The sequence below is a fragment of the Heptranchias perlo genome, chromosome 10 (assembly GCF_035084215.1).
Source record: "Heptranchias perlo isolate sHepPer1 chromosome 10, sHepPer1.hap1, whole genome shotgun sequence".
NCBI lineage: Eukaryota > Metazoa > Chordata > Chondrichthyes > Hexanchiformes > Hexanchidae > Heptranchias > Heptranchias perlo.
The window spans coordinates 39,360,323-39,379,898 of record NC_090334.1 but is presented as its reverse complement, the minus strand read 5'-3'; positions in this window follow the sequence as shown (position 1 = coordinate 39,379,898).

Sequence of the window (19,576 nt, the reverse complement as noted above, 5' to 3'; positions counted from 1 at the left end):
AAATTCAATAGTGTTAGTGGAAACTCTGTGCCAAGTTTTCCTCTCGTGTGGGATTGTATTTCTTGTCAAAGAACGTGATCAGCCATTTTTCAAGAAATCCAACATCTGAAGCAAGCTGATTAAAGCCTAGTTGGGGCCCAATCTAACCGACCCAGTTAATAAAAGGTTTTGACCTGGTGTCGTGCTCACTCCTATTATCTGGTAAACATTTTTAGACTCCTTTTAACATATGCAATTTGTAAAAACAGTGAAACGCACATTATATCATGGCTTGACCTAACCTGATAGAGACACTTAAGATAGTCAATCCATCCAAGGATTTTATAAGGAGTGTTTTCTGAAATCTTGCAGCAGATTAATGATGAACCTGGTTTTATTTTATCAGGAAGGTTTACCCAGACCTGTCAAATTCACTCATTTCAATAAAAAGTATAACCTGTTTCTATGTGTTTCGCTCTTTGAAAATAAACTTTAGATATTTAAATGGGTTTGTAATCTGTCTGACTTTTTGTGTTCATAAGCTGTTCTGGACATAGAGACTAAGCTGTGCAATGAAATCTTTCTTATAGAACCCTTGTGTATTGAAACTAGCTCTATCTGATGATCCCACCAGCCCAGGAAATGAATTCATGATTCAAACGTGATGCCTCATGAGACCAGCTGCCTCTAAAGACTATCTGAAGTCTGTCTCAAGGGTAGTTGTTAGAAAATGCTTTCACTGTGCTTATCAGTATTTGGGTCTATTTTCTTTTGCCCTTGGAGTAACTACTGTGCTTTGAAGTGTACATGCTTTCTGTTCTACCAGAAAAAAAAATTTAGTGTACATTTTGAATGTTGAACATTCTAAGATAAAATCTCAAAAATGTGCGATGTCTGATTCATTCATAGACAAGGAATAAAATAAAAGAGGCGTCCTAGTTATATTTTATTTTGACATTGAAGCCCACCTAGGATTGAAGGAAGGAACTTTTAATATTCTAACTATTAACAGTTTTCCAGGACCAGTCACTTACTGTATTGTCAATATCTATTTGTCAAGATTTAGATCACAATATGTATATTAATGGTAAAAATCTGAATTTCTGTTGTTCTCTTCCCCAATATTTTTCAGAAAGTGTTCTAGGTTTCCACTTTAACAAGCTGTTTTGAAAACTGGCTGAAAATCAGTTTGAAAATACAGAACCTTCCCTTTCACAGCTGGCTCAAATTAAACATTTATTCTCTCCTACTGCATCCAAGCATCTCGATACGTTGTATTGTAAACTGCCTATCGAAACTGAAGATAAAGTCCTATCTTATTGTTTGAATACTCTCAATTACTTTTGATTTTGTTTCTGCAATTTTTAAGTAAGAAATTATTGAACGAAAGAAAAAGAAAATGGCGTATTAGCTAGTTAAGTTAGAATGCTTGGCCTGGTAAATTACCGGATAAAGAGTTGACAACCATGTTTTTTTTTGTTCATGGGAATGCTTTGTGTGATAGAAATGATGAAATTATTCAGGGTTAAGATGATTTCCAATTTTTCCAACCGATATTTCTAGGTGTTCGGAGCATTTTCTTTTGGCTTCAGTTCGTCATTGTTCACACCAAGCACTCCCAGTGTACGTATGCCAATGCTAAATGCAGATGACAATTTGATCCTAATAACATTCCTTTACCCACATGAAGCCCTTATAGCATTTCTTATTGCATCATTGTGATTTCTTTTTCCGTATCAGCTATCGTTATCTTTCATGTCAATTTGTGGGTAGTTTTGCACGGTGATTCCATGCCAGCTAAGAACTGGGTTAAGACTACCTAGCCTTATCTTATGTATGATTCTTACAGACAGAGAGAACAGATCTTCATCCCATGAGTCAGGACTGGATTTGAACTAAGATGAAAGATGAAAGGATTGTGTGCAAACACACTGTACCACTGAGTATTAAGAATTTCAAGTTTGTCAAGGAGAATAACTGTGTGCCATTTGGTACAATGTAGGACTGGGGGAACAAAGGATTTAGATGGCATAATTGGTTCCATGCTTCTCCCAGAACCTGTGTTTAATCCAGCCCAAATGAAATAGAAAGTTTTTTTGACAAGGTTAAGGGCTTTGACTGATATACTGATTTGTCTTATCTCAATCCAGGACCCATTGCAAATAAATTCTCAGGAACAAGTATTCTATGATTAAGCATTAGTTGAGCAATCGCATTGTGAAAGGCCACACAGACATGCGGTTGAGAATTGGAAGGGACATGGGTATTATTTACAGGGTATTTGGCTCCCCATATTGCATCTGAACCTTTTTGTAACTGACCTCATTGTGTTGATTAATTTTGTCACTAGATGTCTGTCATCTTGACAAATATTATCTGACACACATATAAATAATTGTAGTGTGAGTGAGCAATGTTCAACCTTTAACTGTTTTGTGTTTTCTGGTTTTGATTGTATAGGATATGACTCAAACATTGGGGCCTAAATTTGATACTGCCCAAAACCAGGGGGCAAAATAGTTGGCACGTCTGATTGCACACCTGTTCACCTGGACTTGTGGACCACGATAAATTGGTCCCAGAGCCTTCTTAGCATGAAATAAATGAGTTATCGGCACTCGCCGACCAGAGGAGCGGGAAATCAAATGTCTTTGGAGTCAATTAAAAACAGCCAGGACCTCTTAAAGGGAAGGTGCACTGCGGCTGCAATCAGCTTCACACTGAACACCTGTAAAATGGCAGGCAGAAAAGATGTTGAGAGGGCACCCTGCTTTTTAGATGTTGATTTGTAGGTGCTGATGACGGAGGTCGGCAGGAGGAGTGAGGTCATCCACCCGACGGCAAGAAGGCATCCTGGCTAGCTTTCCAGCAACAGTAGGCAGAGGTGGCAGAGGAGGTCAGCACCAGAAACATTGCCCCAAGCACCTGACTGCAATGCAGAAAAAAGTTTCATGACCTCATAAGGGCTACTAAGGTAAGACTCGGAACTCATATCTCTCATTATTCTCTGCTTAGCCGTGCAATACCTGTGGCCTCAGCACTAACAAATCTTACCTTCCCTGCTCCCCACCAGTCTCCTCTAATCACTGGAGCATTCTTCACTCCACCTCATTCTGTTGCTACTGACACACTCTATACCTGCTAGTGTCTCATTTATCACTTCTTTCACTTCTCCACACCTGTGGCATCTTTTACACACCAGCAATACTATTCTACTCTGACAGTCACATCCTCATAAAATTCCCCCTACACACTCCCTTATTTCTTGCAGGAGAAGTTGGTGCAGCCAGCCACAGGAGGTGGCCCACCATCCATACACATCGTGAACATTGTGGGCAGGAGGTGCATCAGGAGCATGGTCTCTGGAGGCTGGAGGAAATGTCCCACAGGTTTTTGGTTAAAACTCACCCTCTTTCCCTTCGCATTGAAATCTCACTCTCACACGCTTTTCATGACAAAGGGCTGCTGCTTTCAGTAACCACTTGTCTATCTCCGCTTACCCTTGCCACTAACTGCAAACCCTTGTTCATCTCTTCCCTTTTGGATCCTGAAACTTTAGAGGGCACAGCGGGAATGGAAGAAGAGGAGGACAGCGCTCCAAAAGATGCAGCATCACTCAACCTTATCCAAGCAAGCACCAGCTCAGAAACTGGCACCCAATGTAGTTTAGAGGCTAGATTAGTGAGGTGTGCACTGGGAGATTCACCGAGAACAAGTGCGCAGGAACAAGGATAGGATGGCCCAGGAAGCATGTCAGCGGAGGGCATCCTCACATACTAGGCCTGCTGCAAAGGGCAGAGGTGAAAACCCGAAAGACTCAGCCTATGGAAGGGAACTGATGGATATGCAGCATGAACATCGAAGTGCACTGGAATTCCTGCCAGCGAGCGTCCGCACAATAACAGAGAATATGGAGGAGTCCAACTCCAACTTGTGTGGGATCTTCGTGCATGCTCTCCAGACCATGAAGTCAACCATAGAGTGAGTAGTCAGCTCTATGAGTACTGCATTGAAACCCACAATGAGGTAGCCTTTGGTGGCAGCTCTGTTAGCTTCAGTGAAAGTTCAGGCTTCTGTCATTTTAGCTTTGGGGTTCAGCTTTCAAAGCATGAAGGACAGCGTGGGTAGGGGCTTTGAGACCATCACATCACACCTGTACTCTGTTTTTGTGCAGAGCAATGGGAGTGCTGAGGCGGAGGCCATGAGAGTGGCATTGGTTCCATGGGAGAAGCACATGCTGTACTCTCTCAGAATGACAGTACGCTTGCTTTCCTGTCACTCTCTCAACCAGTGACCTTATTGGTGCCAGACAGCCAGCTGAGTCTGATTGCCCTGACCAGCGCCGAGATACTGCAGACTGCAGCTTTTTAAAAATTCATTCATGTGATGTGGGCGTTCCTGGCAAGGCCAGCATTTATTGCCCATCCCTAATTGCCCTTGAGAAGGTGGTGGTGAGCCGCCATCTTGAACCTCTGCAGACCGTGTGGTGAAGGTTCTCCCACAGTGCTGTTAGGAAGGGAGTTCCAGGATTTTGACCCAACGACGATAAAGGAACGGCGATATATTTCCAAATCAGGATGGTGGGTGACTTGGAGGGGAACGTGCAGGTAGTGGTGTTCTCATGTGCCTGCTGCCCTTGTCCTTCTAGGTGGTAGAGGTCGCAGTTTTGGGAAGTACTGTCGAAGGAGCCTTGGCGAGTTGCTGAAGTACATATTGTGGATGGTACACACTGCAGCCATGGTGCACTGGTGGTGGAGGGAGTGAATGTTTAAGGTGGTGGAAGTTGGATGGTCAATCAAGCGGGTTGCTTTGTCCTGGATGGTGTTGAGCTTCTTGAATGTTATTGGAGCTGCACCCAGCCAGGCAAGTGGAGAGTATTCCATCACACTCCTGACTTGTGCCTTGTCGATGGTGGAAAGGCTTTGGGCGGTCAGGAGGTGAGTCACTCACCGCAGAATACCCAGCTTCTGACCTCCTCTTATAGCCGCAGTGTTTATGTGGTTGGTCCAGTTAAGTTTCTGATCAAGGATGACCCCCAGGATAATGATGGTGGGGGATTTGGCGATGGTAATGCCGTTGAATGTCAAAGGGAGGTGGTTAGATTCTCTCTTGTTGGAGATGGTCATTGCTTGGCACTTGTGTGGCGTGAATGTTACTTGCCACGTTTCCTCTCAAGCTTGGATGTTGTCCAAATCTCTAAGCTGAGCCCTCTATGGCCAGAGCTACTTGAGTTCACTCATCACGGCCATCTCGGGAGTCCTCAATGGAGGTTGAGCAACTTTCCACGACCTTTGTTGTAGCCACTGGGATACCCATCATAGGAACACAGAAGACCGGCACTAAGGCTTTTGCACAAGGGTGATTTTTAGTTCTCTACGTTCAGTATAAGAAATTGTCAAATGAAGAATGATGATTTATCTTGGTGTAGCAAACTGTTTTTTCTTGAATTGCTGTTCATCTTAATATTCTTAGTCGTATAGGGGCAACACCCATGATGTTGGACCATATGAGGGCATTTAGATGGTAGTTACAAGGATTGGGTTAGGTGGATGGAGGAACTGTTGGTGTATTGGCGAGGGGAAGGAATATTCATGAGAATCTCCTATGAATGAGTTGTTGCTTGAGAGCTCTGGCAGCATTGGTGGCCTTGATCTTCCTCTGCAGCCTTAGCTTCCTGATCCCCTTCTTCCTCTTCTTCAACTTCTTCTTGCGACTCTACAGCTTGCCGCCTTTCTAAGGTGAAGTTGTGCAGCACATCACACAATGAAAAATATTGACAGCCGCTCCAGGCTATACAGAAGTACATCTCCAGTTCTGTCCAGGCATTGGAACCCTTGCTTGTGGAGTCCAATGATCTGCTCCTTGAGAACCCTGGTTCTGGTGTGGCTCTCATTGTTTGCACACTGTGTGTCTGTGCCCATGTTCCTGACAGGAGCATAGAGCCAGATGTTCAGGGGATAGCCCTTAACACTAAGCTTCCAGCCTCTAACCCGATAGTCTACGTGGAAGAGAGTTGGTATTGAGGACTGGTGCAGGATGAAGGCATCATGACTATTGAAAGGACATTGGGCATAGACCTGTATAATTCATTGCCTATGGTCACAGACGAGTTGCGCATTTAGCAAATGGAATCCCTTTCTGTTGGCCTCCACTGCTCTGCCCTCCTTTGTTTTCTTCTAGCAGCATGTGCAGCCCTCTACTGCCTCCCTTGTTGCTGCTACTGCCCCCTTCCTCATGCTGCGGCCCAAATGAAGCAGATATCCATGTTCCAACAATGTTCCTTTGAAAGAGTGCAAAAATCACTCTCTGAGTTCGGCTTAGCGAAACAGTAGCCAAAAATACAGTCAAAAATCACTAAAACATTCTCCAGCAGCCTATCAAGTCCAAACAGAGATGTACCTTTATGGAGATGAGTATCCCTTTAAATACCGTTTCTGCAGCATGTTTCCCGAGTGTAAAAGCAATGACTTCTTGTTCGAGGTTAAGGCCCAGCGAATCAAGCACTTCCACACATAAATTTAATAAATAGGTCCTTATTCAAATGTTGAACCCTCATTTCAATAGCAAAAACAATGCTGCACTCCTTACAGGCGGCTGCCAGGGCCATCTAAAAAGATCTCAGGATAAATTTAGCAGTGGCCTGGGCACATGCGCAATTGGGCGTGGGCTATTGAACTGCTAAACGCGTCATTCTTGTGCCCTTTTCATGCCTGAAAAATGGGTGCATCAGTGTTGAATTTAGACCCCATTGTGTGATGTACACAAGTAGTTTGAGAAGCAATGGTTTATTTGCAGTATTTGTTTCATACCTGGATGTAATGTTCTAAACATGAGGGTTATAACTCGCACTGATATTTGTTAATTTTATATTTGTAAATTATTACTTGGCCAGACCAATGAATGAAAAAACAAAATAATTAACTTGAGTGTAGTGGTATACAGGAAAATTCAACTACTGTTACTGAGAACCAAGTAACCAGCTTTGTTTTCCGAGTCATCAGGATTAGCTTCCTGGATGTTATCGTTCTGCTGGTTACATATTCTTGTTCCTTAGTCCTCACTAAAGACTCCAATAGTATTTTGCAGCAGAAGAAAATATACAGTAAGATTACAATGTTTAAATTTATTCAGTGTAAAGTAAGAACATCTCATAGACCTGAACTGTTCTCTCCATCTATATTATAATATTCAACATTAAGAGTTTGCATCTACACATTCTTTGCAAAAGTTATGTAAATCAGCTCAAACTTTGAAAGTTGCACATGTCAATGAGCAATCAAAACTAAGATTCATGTATTTCTTCTTCAATTTACATTATTTTCTTCAAGTATAACTGTCACAAGAATCTGCTTTTAGCTTAGCAAACTACAAATAGTAATAGCTACACTGTTTAAAAAACAAGTGATGATTCCCATTTATTGTAACTTCATTGATAACGGTACCAACATATTGTTGGCCTAGCTGATATGCCCAGCATTGCCATCATGCAAGTTTATCTGTTGGCCTTGTGCATGTTTTAGATTCTCTTGCGTAAGTTCAGCTAACATGGCAGGACAAATTGAGAAGGCAGTTTAAAAAGCATATGGGATCCTGGGCTTTATTAATTGAGGCATAGAGTACAAAGGCAAGGAAGTTATACTAAACCTTTATAAAACACTGGGTAGGCCTCAGCTGGAGTATTGTGTTCAATTCTGGGCACCGCACTTTAGGAAGGAGGTCAATGCCTTGGAGAGGGTACAGAAGAGATTTACTAGAATGGTATCAGGGATGAGGGACTTCAGCTATGGCAAGGGACTGGAGAAGCTGGGATTGTTCTCCTTAGAACAGAGAAGGTTAAGAGGAGATTTGATAGAGGTGTTAAAAATTATGAACGGTTTTAACAGGGTAAATAAGGAGAAACTGTTTCCAATGGCAGAAGGGTCGGTAACCAGAGGACACAGATTTAAGGTGATCGGCAAAAGAGCCAGAGGCGACATGAGGAAACATTCTTTTACGCAGTGAGTTGTAATGATCTGGTATGCACTGCCTGAAAGGGTGGTGGAAGCAGATTCAATAATAACTTTCAAAAGGGAATTGGACAAATACTTGAAGGGAACAAATTTACAGGGCTATGGGAAAGAGCATGGGAATTGAACTAAATGGATAGCTCTTTCAAAGAGCCGGCACAGGCATGATGGGCCGAATGGTCTTCTCCTGTGCTGTACCTACTATGAACCTAATTAGCCCAATCCTTAATTTATGTTCACAGTAGACTTATTTTTCTGTCCTCGTCTGTAGTCTTCCCAACCATGTCTCTCTGATTAGTATTAATTGACTGTGTACTTGGCGTCCCTGGAGTAATTTGAATGGTGAGAAGACTGTAGATTATAAGGGTATCTCCCTGTAAGTAATGAGCAAATATGGTAACATTTTATCCCATTCCTTGGGGATCTGCTCAGTATCTGGGTATAACATATGAACCAGTGTGCAATTAAACCTTCTTCCAACTTATCCATCTAAGCATGGCATGAAGTGGATCAAGTTGTTTCATTTGGTACCGTTGCCATGTTTGTATGACTGACGCATTAAACTAATCCCACGAATGAGCAAAGTGGGGGTAATTTTAACCTAACCCACCCCGCAAGGAACCGATGGGATGGGATCGTCCACCTGTCCGATTTTACTTTCTATTGACTTTGGACCGGACTTTTAAATTTCAGTTGAGCTGAGGGCAATGGGTGGATCTTTCATAGTGCACCTCCACTATATCCAGTGAGTGTGTTGAAGGGAGTTTCTGGGCTTCCTCAGGAAGTTCCTCTTTTTATTTCCACTAAAGGCCTCAGTGGAACTCAAGCCAGTTGAGACCTGGTGTAAGTTCCTTTGAGGATCTCTAAAGGCTCCAAATCTTTACTACAGCAAGGTGATTGAGCCCAGAAAGAATTGGTTACCTTCTCTAGTTGGAGTGGATTCAATGGGGAGCTGAAAATTCAAAAAAAAAGTGTTTCTCTTTGTTCCATTCGGGCCTCCAGAAGACTCTGTTCCACTTTACAAGGGTGGATCAGCTCGAACCAGGAGAGCTGCTGCTGATGCACCCTTGCAGCCAGCCAGCCCTGGTTATGTAAATGACCCCGTCTTCAGTACTCAGCCCATAGTCTCCTACCTTGGATGAGGGCTCCGCTCCGCCACATTGAGCGAGTCTCCACTAATTTCCAAGCCTACATCTATCATTGTAAACAATTTTACAACACCAAGTTATAGTCCAGCAATTTTATTTTAAATTCACAAGCTTTCGGAGGCTTCCTCCTTCGTCAGGTGAACGATGTGAACATCGTTCACCTGACGAAGGAGGAAGCCTCCGAAAGCTTGTGAATTTAAAATAAAATTGCTGGACTATAACTTGGTGTTGTAAAATTGTTTACAATTGTCAACCCCAGTCCATCACCGGCATCTCCACATCATTCCATCTATCATGGTTAATGTATACTTTTCCCCCTGACTGACCCTGTTAGGCATGAAACCTCTGATATCACTCTTCTCGAAAGCATAATCCTGCGGATGCTTGAAATCTGAAATAAAAAGAGAAAATGCTCGAAATATTCAGCAGGTCAGGCAGCATCTGTGGAGAGAGAAACAGAGTTAACGTTTCAGGTCAATGACCTTTTGTCTGATGGATTCATTAATAAATAGGGATTATATCGGAGCTTTGTTGCATTTTCTCATTATCCCATTCGTTGACATTGTTCACATCTTACAAATTCAGTGAGGCCGACCTTAAGTCGCCCTGCCTGGTGGGAACGGGGCAGTAGCAACTCAAAAATAGCTGTGCTGTACTTACCACCCGGTTCCCGCTCCATTCCCATCCTATGTCCTATGAGGTACATAAGATCCCATGCATGCTCCGCCCATTGGTACCAGATGTTGAGCGGCCCAGCCAGCGGTCGTCAAGAAGAAATTTTCAACATGGTTCCACAATGCAGCCGCTGGAATTCCTGCCCCTCCCCCGACCAGTGAGCTGCCTCTGAGTGTCTGAACAGTGCTTGCAGTTCGCATAGAAATGAGGCCCGGCCCTCAAAACAGTTCAAGCCTATCCTCAAAGATTTCTGGCAGGCAGTGCAAGTGGTCCTCCCACCACCCGTCCACATCCATATAGCGTGCTCAGGGCATTCCAGGTTAGGTGTGCCTCTCTCTGGCTGACATTGGTTCTTGGGACCCTACTCTTGAGGTCACATAATGCCTGCTTATTTGCCAAACTGCTCAAGGGTCTTACATTCCTGGATTTACAATTAGATTTAACTAATCCAAGAGTTATTGGTTAAAGTTATACTCTCACCTACCAGACTCGCTGTCAATATGTACTTCTCTGCCAACTCAACAGCATGACAATGCTCTCTTTCTTTCTCATTGGCCTTGAATTCACTTAATTCTCTCCCTGTCTCTTTTCCATCTACGTTACTGTTTCTCTTCTTTGTGTTTCAACAACATTGGTTGAAATTCTCATTTTTTCATTGACATTCTCATTCTTTTGCTTTGCAGTTATGTGAGCCAGCTCTAATTCTTTCTTTACCTCTTTCCAAGGTTTGTGCCATTTTTTCTACTGTATAACTGTTAATATTGTAGGGAATTTGGAGTCTTTCCCAGAGATGCATGGATCTGGACAATAGTTCAGGCAAAGAAAGTCACCTGACGCGGTAGTTTTGTGAATCAAAGTGATTCTTTATTTATGATGTGGAGATGCCGGTGATGGACTGGGGTGGACATATGTAAGGAGTCTTACAACACCAGGTTTTATTCCAATAAAGCTGTTGGACTATAACCTGGTGTTGTAAGACTCCTTACATTCTTTATTTAGTAATTTAAAATGAGCACATAGCTAGCATGAAGCAACTCAATCAATACAAGGATTACTCTACCCGATTATACAAGTGGGGGTTCGCAATGTTCCTTACTTAATGATTTAAAAGAGCACATAAGCAGGCACAAAGCATAGCGAACAAGTTGAAAGCAGCCGTTTAGGTCCAAAAGTAGGGAGTTGATTACTGTGATAACAGGTGGTGTGTCAAAGTTCTTCTCATCAAGGTTTGTCTTTTCATCAAAGTTTAGAGACAAAGTGGTTTGGTCAAAGCTCAGAATCAACGTCTTTTTGTCAAAGTTCAGAAACAGTCTTGTTGAAGGAACTCATGCTGCAGTATTTAACTCTTGAAGCTTCTTCCAGCTTCTCCGATGTTGTCTTTTATCCGTCTGTTTTGACTGCTACGATGTGTTATCTTTATATGCTTCTGAACCAAGTTACGTGAAGGCCCAATTTGTCCACAGCATTAAGATGGATGGCTGGTTGGACCACTCATGGGCTGTATGAACCCTTTATATCCTCCTCTCTATGCGAAGCAAGGTGTCCTATCAGTTCTTTGTCCTTCGCAGTTGTTGTTGACATCGAAAACCTTCTGGAAGCTTCTCCTTATCATTTGTTATTGAAAGTCACAGCCTGTCTACAGATTCTGCACTGTATTGCTCCTGCAGTGTCCAACTGTCCAGTTTAAATAGTCTGCACTTTGTGCATTTATACTGTAATGTCCAGGGCAAGTTAACCCTTGCTTTCAAATGTACAGTAAATGTACTATCCAATTGAATTTCCAAATCCTTAAAGGGACTGGTTAACCCTTTATATTGAATCACCCAGTAGTTCAAAAGAATAAAATGGGGTTTGACCCAATGTCCAAAATCCTTACAATATTTGACTTGTTTTAAATTTTGCTGTAGGTCTGAGTGAGCGTAATGAAGCTCTATGCTGTCACTATTGTTATGTTTCTTCATCTTTTCTAACCTTCCTACCCTAGATTATTTCAGCGCTTGTATCTTAAATCATTCTCAAAGGTGAGTCTCAGCACTCCTTACTCAAGAGTGTCTATCTTGCCTTGAGATCCAAATAAATTTTGAGTAACACACATATAAGTAAGGGTCATATAATATAATTATATATTCACAGTAGACAACTTTCCAATTAATACCTTAAGCAGACAAAATAATAGAAAAATAACATAAATGTAAGAACTAAGCTTCATCTGTCAATAACTTTTGGAAAAGATACAGTGTTTCTCTTATCTTTAAAGACTATCAAACTGGTCAATACTATTTGGTTACTTCTCTGATATTCCAAACTGTCTCCTTGTTGAATCTTGCTCCATTCCTGTCATTTGCTATCTTCTACTAAGCTGTCCCTCCCATTATTTTGCAGACCTTCGGGCATTGAGGCCTAGGGACATCAGTGTAAGCCAGCTCGAGTTCCATCCATCCCTCGCAGGATCCAACTTCCTGCTATCCCAATCCCCCACTTCCCCCCACTCCCTCCATGCAGACTGATTTCCAATACACTGGCTCTGTCCCTAGATAGCAGCAATGAGTAACTTGAGAGATCATTTTGTATTGATAACATGGAAATACTTAACTATTCAACATAACATGAAAAACAAATACTTGATAAGGATTAGTAAATTATCCTTTAATTTTTCCTAATTTCCCAAACAAAATACAAGTTTATTTTACCTGCTTGTCCCCAATCTGTGCACTTATGTACATTTTTAAGTTTGCTGTAAATTATATGACAAAATCTCAAGTCAATGCTTATTTTTTGGTACAAAGCACAATTCTATTAGGAATTCAATTTACTTGCTCTAGAACAGATTTATGGAGCACAACAAAGGAAATACAAAGCATTATAGATGCTGGCTATACTTCTAACAAATTGAAATGCAAAAAGAATACCATCATCCTGCAGTTACTTGGCTGAAGGCTCAGTGCAAAAGAAGGAATTGTCACTCAGTTGCGACTTTCAATATATTCAGTTAACGTCCAAAAAGGTCACGTCAACAAGTCAATTATATTTTCCTATCCATTTGCGAATAAGTTAGTTCAGCATCAAAGATAGGGATTTCTGATTTATTACATTATTGTTCTAAGGATAATAATTGGTTTGGTAAAAAAACTGAGAACTGCAGATGATTTTTAAATCATCCTCCAAACAATTCTAGTTAGGTTTGTGAGTTTAATCAGTGTGTAAATAATTGATATTGAAAATCACATACAGAAGGTATATCAGAGACTGTATTTATCTAATCTACCATCAATATTATTGCATAGCATGTGTGAAGCAGGGAAAGTTTAATTTCAGAAGATTTAAAATTGAGATTTTTATGACAAAGATTTGATAAAAAGTTGATTGGGATTCATAAAAAATGTTATCTAAGGTCACTGCTGATTGGTGAAAGCATTTATGAAAAACTATCTATTCTGCAGAAACTGATGATTTTTAATGTTTGATTTTTTTTGTATTTTTAACTCTGCCTTACTCATTGGCTACTATGGTTTAAATGTGGCTCAGACTGTGACGTTTGAGTGCCCAAATAGCCAAGATTCGAGTCCATGCTTTTAGCACATTTTAAATTTGTCCAAACAGTACTATGGAGTCCACACCACAAATCAAATGATTAGTTCTTGCCCATCCTCATTAATATTGGTTATACATATGCATCTGCCATATAGAATAGTTCAACCGACATTATGTAGTTCAGATAGAAGGGATGAAGCAAATTGAAGGATAAAATAAATTTGAAATGTTTAAAAGGAAAAAGAAAATACAACAATGTAGAATTTGCTGAGGCACTATGATCACGCAGTACAATACGATCAGCTGATGTGATACCTTGACCTAGAAATGGTGGTCAATGTGTTCTTTTGATACCAACTTGAGATCAAGAAAAAAAATTATTACTTAATACCAGTGTCGTTCCATTAAATAAACGCTTCACATCTGCCTCTACCTATTTTTCTCATAGCACTTTGCCTGTTGACTACCTCGTGTTGCTAAACTGCAAATCTTACAATAACAAACATGACTAAAGGCTGCACATGTGCAGATTAAGATGGCCATGACAAATAGTACATCACACAAATTATGAAAAGACTGTTAAGAAAGAAGGCAGCAGTGTGAAAAGACACAGCCCAAGGTTGAGCATGCCAGGAATGGAAATGCAAAGTAAAATAGCATGTTAGCCATTGCTCAGTGGTAGCACTCTCACTTCTGAGTCAGAATGTTTGTGGGTTCAAGCCCCACTCTAAACACTTGAGCACAAAATCTCAGCTGAAACTCCAGTGCAGTACTGAGGGAGTGTTGCACTGTCTGAGGTTCTGTCCTTTGGATAAATCATTAAATCAAGGCCCTCTTGGGTGGGCTTAAAAGATCCCATGGCACTATTTGAAGAGGAGCAGCAGAGTTCTCCCCAGTGTCCTGGCCAATATTTATCCCACAACCAACATCATTAAAACAGACCATCTGGTCATTATCACATTGCTGTTTGTGAGACCTTACTGTCTGCAAATTGGCTGTCGCCAATTACAACAGTGACTACACTTCAAAAGTACTTCATTGGCTGTAAAGTGCTTTGGGTCGTCCTGAGGAAGTGAAAGGTGCGATATCAATGCAAGTTCTTTCTTTTCTTTAATGGTCAATAGCAAAGAACAGGGAGGAGGTGCTACTAAGGGAGTATCAGGGCTAGGAGCTAAATTAAAAAGCAGTACTCGAGGTGGTAATCTCTGGATGTTTTAAAGTACCATATAATAGACTTGTTAGCAAAATTAAAGCCCATGGGATAAAGGGGTAGTAACAGCATGGATACAAAATTGGCTAGGGACAGAAAGCAGAGAGTTGTGGTAAACAGTTATTTTTCAGACTAGAGGGAAATATACAGTGGTGTTCCCCTGGGGTCAGTATTAGGGCCACTGCTTTTCTTGATATAAATTAATGACATGGACTTGGGTATAGAGGGTAAAATATCAAAGTTTGCAAATAACATGAAACTTGGAAATGAAGTAAACAATGTGGAGAATAGTAACAGACTTCAGGAGGACATAGACAGACTGGTGAAATGGGCAGACACACGGCAAATAAAATTTAATTCAAAGAAGTGTGAAACGATGAATTTTGGCAGGAAGAATGATGCGAGACAATATAAACTAAATGGTACAATTTTAAAGGGGGTGCAGGAACAGAGAGATCTGGGGGTGCACATACACAAATCTTTGAAGTCGGTAGGATAAGTTGAAAAGGCTGTCAAAAAAGCATATGGGATCCTGGGCATTATTAATAGAGGCACAGAATACAAAAGCAAGGAAGTTATGCTGAACCTTTATAAATCACTGGTTAGGCCTCAGCTAGAGTATTGTGTTCAATTCTGGGCATCATTCTTTAGGAAGGATGTGAAGGCCTTAGAGAGGGTGCAGAAGAAATTTACTAGAATGGTACCAGGGATGAGAGACTTCAGTCATGTGGAGAGACTGGAGAAGCTGCGTTTGTTCTCCTTGGAACAGAGAAGGTTAAGGGGAGATTTAATAGAGGTGTTCAAAATCATGAACAGTTTTGACAGAGTAAATAAGGAGAAACTGCTTCTAGTGGCAGAAGGGTGGGTAACCAGAGGACTCAGATTTAAGGTGATCGGCAAAAAAGCCAGAGTTAACATGAGGAAGCATTATTTTACGCAGCAAGTTGTAATGATCTAGAATGAACTGCCTGAAAGGGTAGTAGAAGCAGATTCAATAGTAACTTTCAAAAGGGAATTGAATAAATACTTGAAAGGAAAGAAAAAATACAGGGCTATGGGGAAAGAGCAGGGGAATAGGACTAATTGGATAGCTCTTTCAAAGAGCCGGTACAGGCACGATGGGCATCCTCCTGTGCTGTACCTACTATGATACCTGAGCCACACGCTAATTGGCATAGGAATAAACAGATCAGGAAAGTGCGACTGCGTGCTGGAAAGCGTGTTATGGGAAGGAGGGCTTCCAGTTCATGGGGCACTTGCACCAATACTGGGAGATGAAAGAGCTGTACGCTGGGACTAGCTGTACCTGAACCGGGCAGGGACTAAGGTCCTAGCAGAAAGTATAAAAAGGACTGTAGAAAGGACTTTAAACTTGTAAGGAAAAGTGGGAGAGGGGTATAACAGTAGCCTAAAGATTAAATAAAGAAGGGTAAAAACAAAGGTCAGAGTACAAAAAGAGATAAAGATTACATAAAGGTAATACTCAGGAAACAGAAATGTTTATGGGATGTAATAATAAAATACCAATCAAAAATAAAGCAGGGGTAGTGAAAAATAAGAGCGTATTAAATTTCCCGTATAGCAATATGCAGAGCATTAGCAACAAACATAAGGGAATTAGAAATGAGGAAACAGATGTAATGGATATAATAAAAACATGGTTGCAGATAGGACAGGATTGGCAGTTAAATATTGCAGGCTATAATGTATTTAGAAAAGATAGGTAAGGAAGAAGGGCTAGTGGGGGTAATCAGAAATAACATATGGTCAATAGTAAGAAAATACATAGACAAAGAGATAGAAACAGAATCCATATGGATTGAGATAAAAGATAGTAAGAGATTGGTCACACTATTAGGAGACTACTGCAGACCACCACGCGGTGGAAAGGAAGTGGAGAGTCAAATATGCAGGCAAATATGTGAAATGAGTAAAAAAACAGAATCATAATCATGGGGGAATTCAACTACCCCCAAATAAAGTGGCAAGGAGAGGGAGTGAAAGAGGAGAAGGGAATGGAGATTTTACAATGTGTACAAGACTCCTTTCTGTCCCAATATGTAAGAAGCCTAATAAAAGAGGAAGCACTGCTAGACCGAGTAATGGGAAATGAACCAGAGCAGATAAGATTAAGTAAACGTGGGCGAACACCTAGGGACTAGTGAACACAACATAATAAGTTTTAAGATAATGATTGAGGGAGATATAGATAGTACAAAGACCAAAGTAATAGATTGGAAGAAAAACAATTATAAGTGAATGAGGATGGAGCTAAGGAAGGAGTATAATTAGACAAAAGAAGAACAACAGTGGCCAATATTTAGCATACAGGAGAAATATATCCCACTAATAAATAAAAATGCAAGAATGAGATGCCATGAATACATAATGAGGTGAAGATAAAATTGAATCTAAAGAAAAAGGAATATCCAAAATACATAAACATTAAAGGAGAGGATGGCAAAGGGAATGTGAACAGCTTAGCAAAGAGGTTAAAAAGACAATTAGGAAAGCAAAGAAGAAGTATGAAATGAAAATATTAAATGATATAGAAAGAAATAGTAAAGTATTCTTTCGGCACATAAGCATCAAAAGGACAATTAAGATAGGGATAGGGTCTTTATGAAATGAGCAAGATAAACTCAAAGGAGATGATATTGAAATGGCAGGGATACAAAATCAATACTTTACCTCAGTTTTCACTGAAGAGGCTAACAAAGACAAAATAACAACAGTAGAATAAATCAAGAGGGATATTACAACAGTTAAAATATTAAGAAGATGTTAGACAAACTAATCAAAGTTAAGGAGGACAAAGCCCTGGGTCCAGATGGATTGCACCTGCCGATACTCAAAGCAATTAGGGAGGAGATAATAGGCACTAGTATCCGTAGATAAAAATTCAACAGAAAAAGGATTAATGCCAGAGGACTGGTGGACAGCAAATGTAATTCCTATCTTCAAAAAGGGAGATGGCCTGTTTCTGTACTGTAGATTCTATGGAATTCTATAAAGGGAAGATGCAGCTGGTCTCATTCAGTTTATTTAGAGTTAAATTTACAACCGGGGGGCTTGGAATCAAGAAACCCAGGAAATGGAATTTTGCAGGAAACTTTATTAAATTCTCTGGTAAAACACCTTAACCTGTGATGGCAATTCAAAGCAACTGTTCTGTCTAGGCTATCCACAATAAACATCGTCATAGTTTGACAAGAAGTTAGTGCTGAGGCACTAGCTAGGGATGAGGCAACCTTGGTGGAATCTGCTGTAAAACTCATATAATTGAAACCAGTTATCAGCTTTGTGACCATGAATAGAATAAATTCTGCATTAAATTTTATAGCCACTGAATCTTGCAATGATAGGCCCAAGGTTAGTATAGACTTTCCAACACTACTGAACAAAGACCTTGGGTATAATTTTATCTTGGAGCCGTGTACCCTGTGTGTCCGTAGATATTCGTGTGGGGAACCCGGAAGCCAATTAAGCGCATCGCAATGTGCGATTGCAACTCAACTGAAGGTAAGTATTTGTGCTTGCGGGTTTCCTACGTGCCAGGCAGCCAGGTTGACAGGCTGGTTACTTGTCAGAAGGGAAAGGAGCAACGAATCAGAGAGGGGGATGGGAGGGAGAGAGAGAGATCGTGGGCCCTGGAAAATATCGGGGGGGGGGGATGGGGGGACGAGGAGGACATCAGGGTGTCCAGCCAGCATCGGGATTGAGGGGGCCCAGCCAGCATCGGCTTTGGCTTTGGGGGGAGTCCAGCCAGCATTGGGATCGGGGGGATCTAACCAGCATCGGGGATTGGGGGGGGCGGGAGAGGTCCAGCATCGGGAAGGTGGGGGTGTTAGCCGATCACGGGGTTCCTGTCGGACAGGTGAGCTTGTTGGGCCTGGATGAGGCACTCCTGCTCCTCTGAGCCACAAGCAGTGCAATAAAGGCACTGGCCTCATGGATCCGGCCCTTCCCACCTGCTTTCACCTGACATGAATCGAAGTGATGAGGAACCCAAACAGTTAAGGTTAAATTCATTTAAGTGTTTCAATACACAAAGAATTAAGTACCTCAACTATTTCAATGAGGTACATTGCCCCTTTAAGTATTGGCTCGTCGGCTTTAAGTGGGGGTGGGAGTTCCTGGTGTCTGTTGTGCACGCCCATGCAAACCTGCCTGGGTTAAACCCAGAAGTGGGCACATCAGAGCCAGGATGCAGTCCTGCTCCAAAACTCTTATTTTAACCTCCCACCCACACCGAACCCACCTGTTTTTGGGGGTTAAAATTACCCCCCTTCAATCACATTTTTCATTATAAGTATGACTGCAACATTTTAAAACAATGGGGCATAAATTGAAAATCATTGCGCCCATTTACAGGCGCAAAACAGGCACAATGATGACAAATTTAGCAGAGCGACGGCATGTGTCTGATTTGCACATGTGTTCGAACCACCACTGTAATCCTCAGGGCTTTTGCTTGCCAAAAATGAGCATAGGCCAGATTTCAATATTGAAATGAGGATCCTGAGCCCATTTCAGGGCCCGTTTGCTAAATTCATGTAAGCCAGTCGCAGCTCGCGTTGCTAGTTTTTTGGGATCTACAGTGGCCCCCCCGAAAGGGACTACTAGAGGCTTCTGAAGAAACCAGCAAGTAAGTTTTTTTTAACTTACCATAATGTGGATCCAGGAAGAGGAGGACTACTCCTCCTGCCTCCACATTAATACCACAGGCCAATGCTGGCCTGCACTCCACCACCCCCCGGCTCATGTTTACCTCCCCCCTCCTTCCATGGACTTACCCCGATTGACACATATAACTTGCCAGATTTATTCCAATGAGGTCTGAGGTGTATTTTGGACAGTCCTCAGGCCTCTCTCTTCCAACACGCAAGTCCAGCGCACCGACCAGTTCACGCTCATTATCGGGCGCTTTCAAATTTAGGCCCCAATGTTTCTTTACAATTAAATGTGAATTAAAAAAGAATATAGAATTCAAGAGATTCAGTTGTAAAGAATGATGTGCAAACACT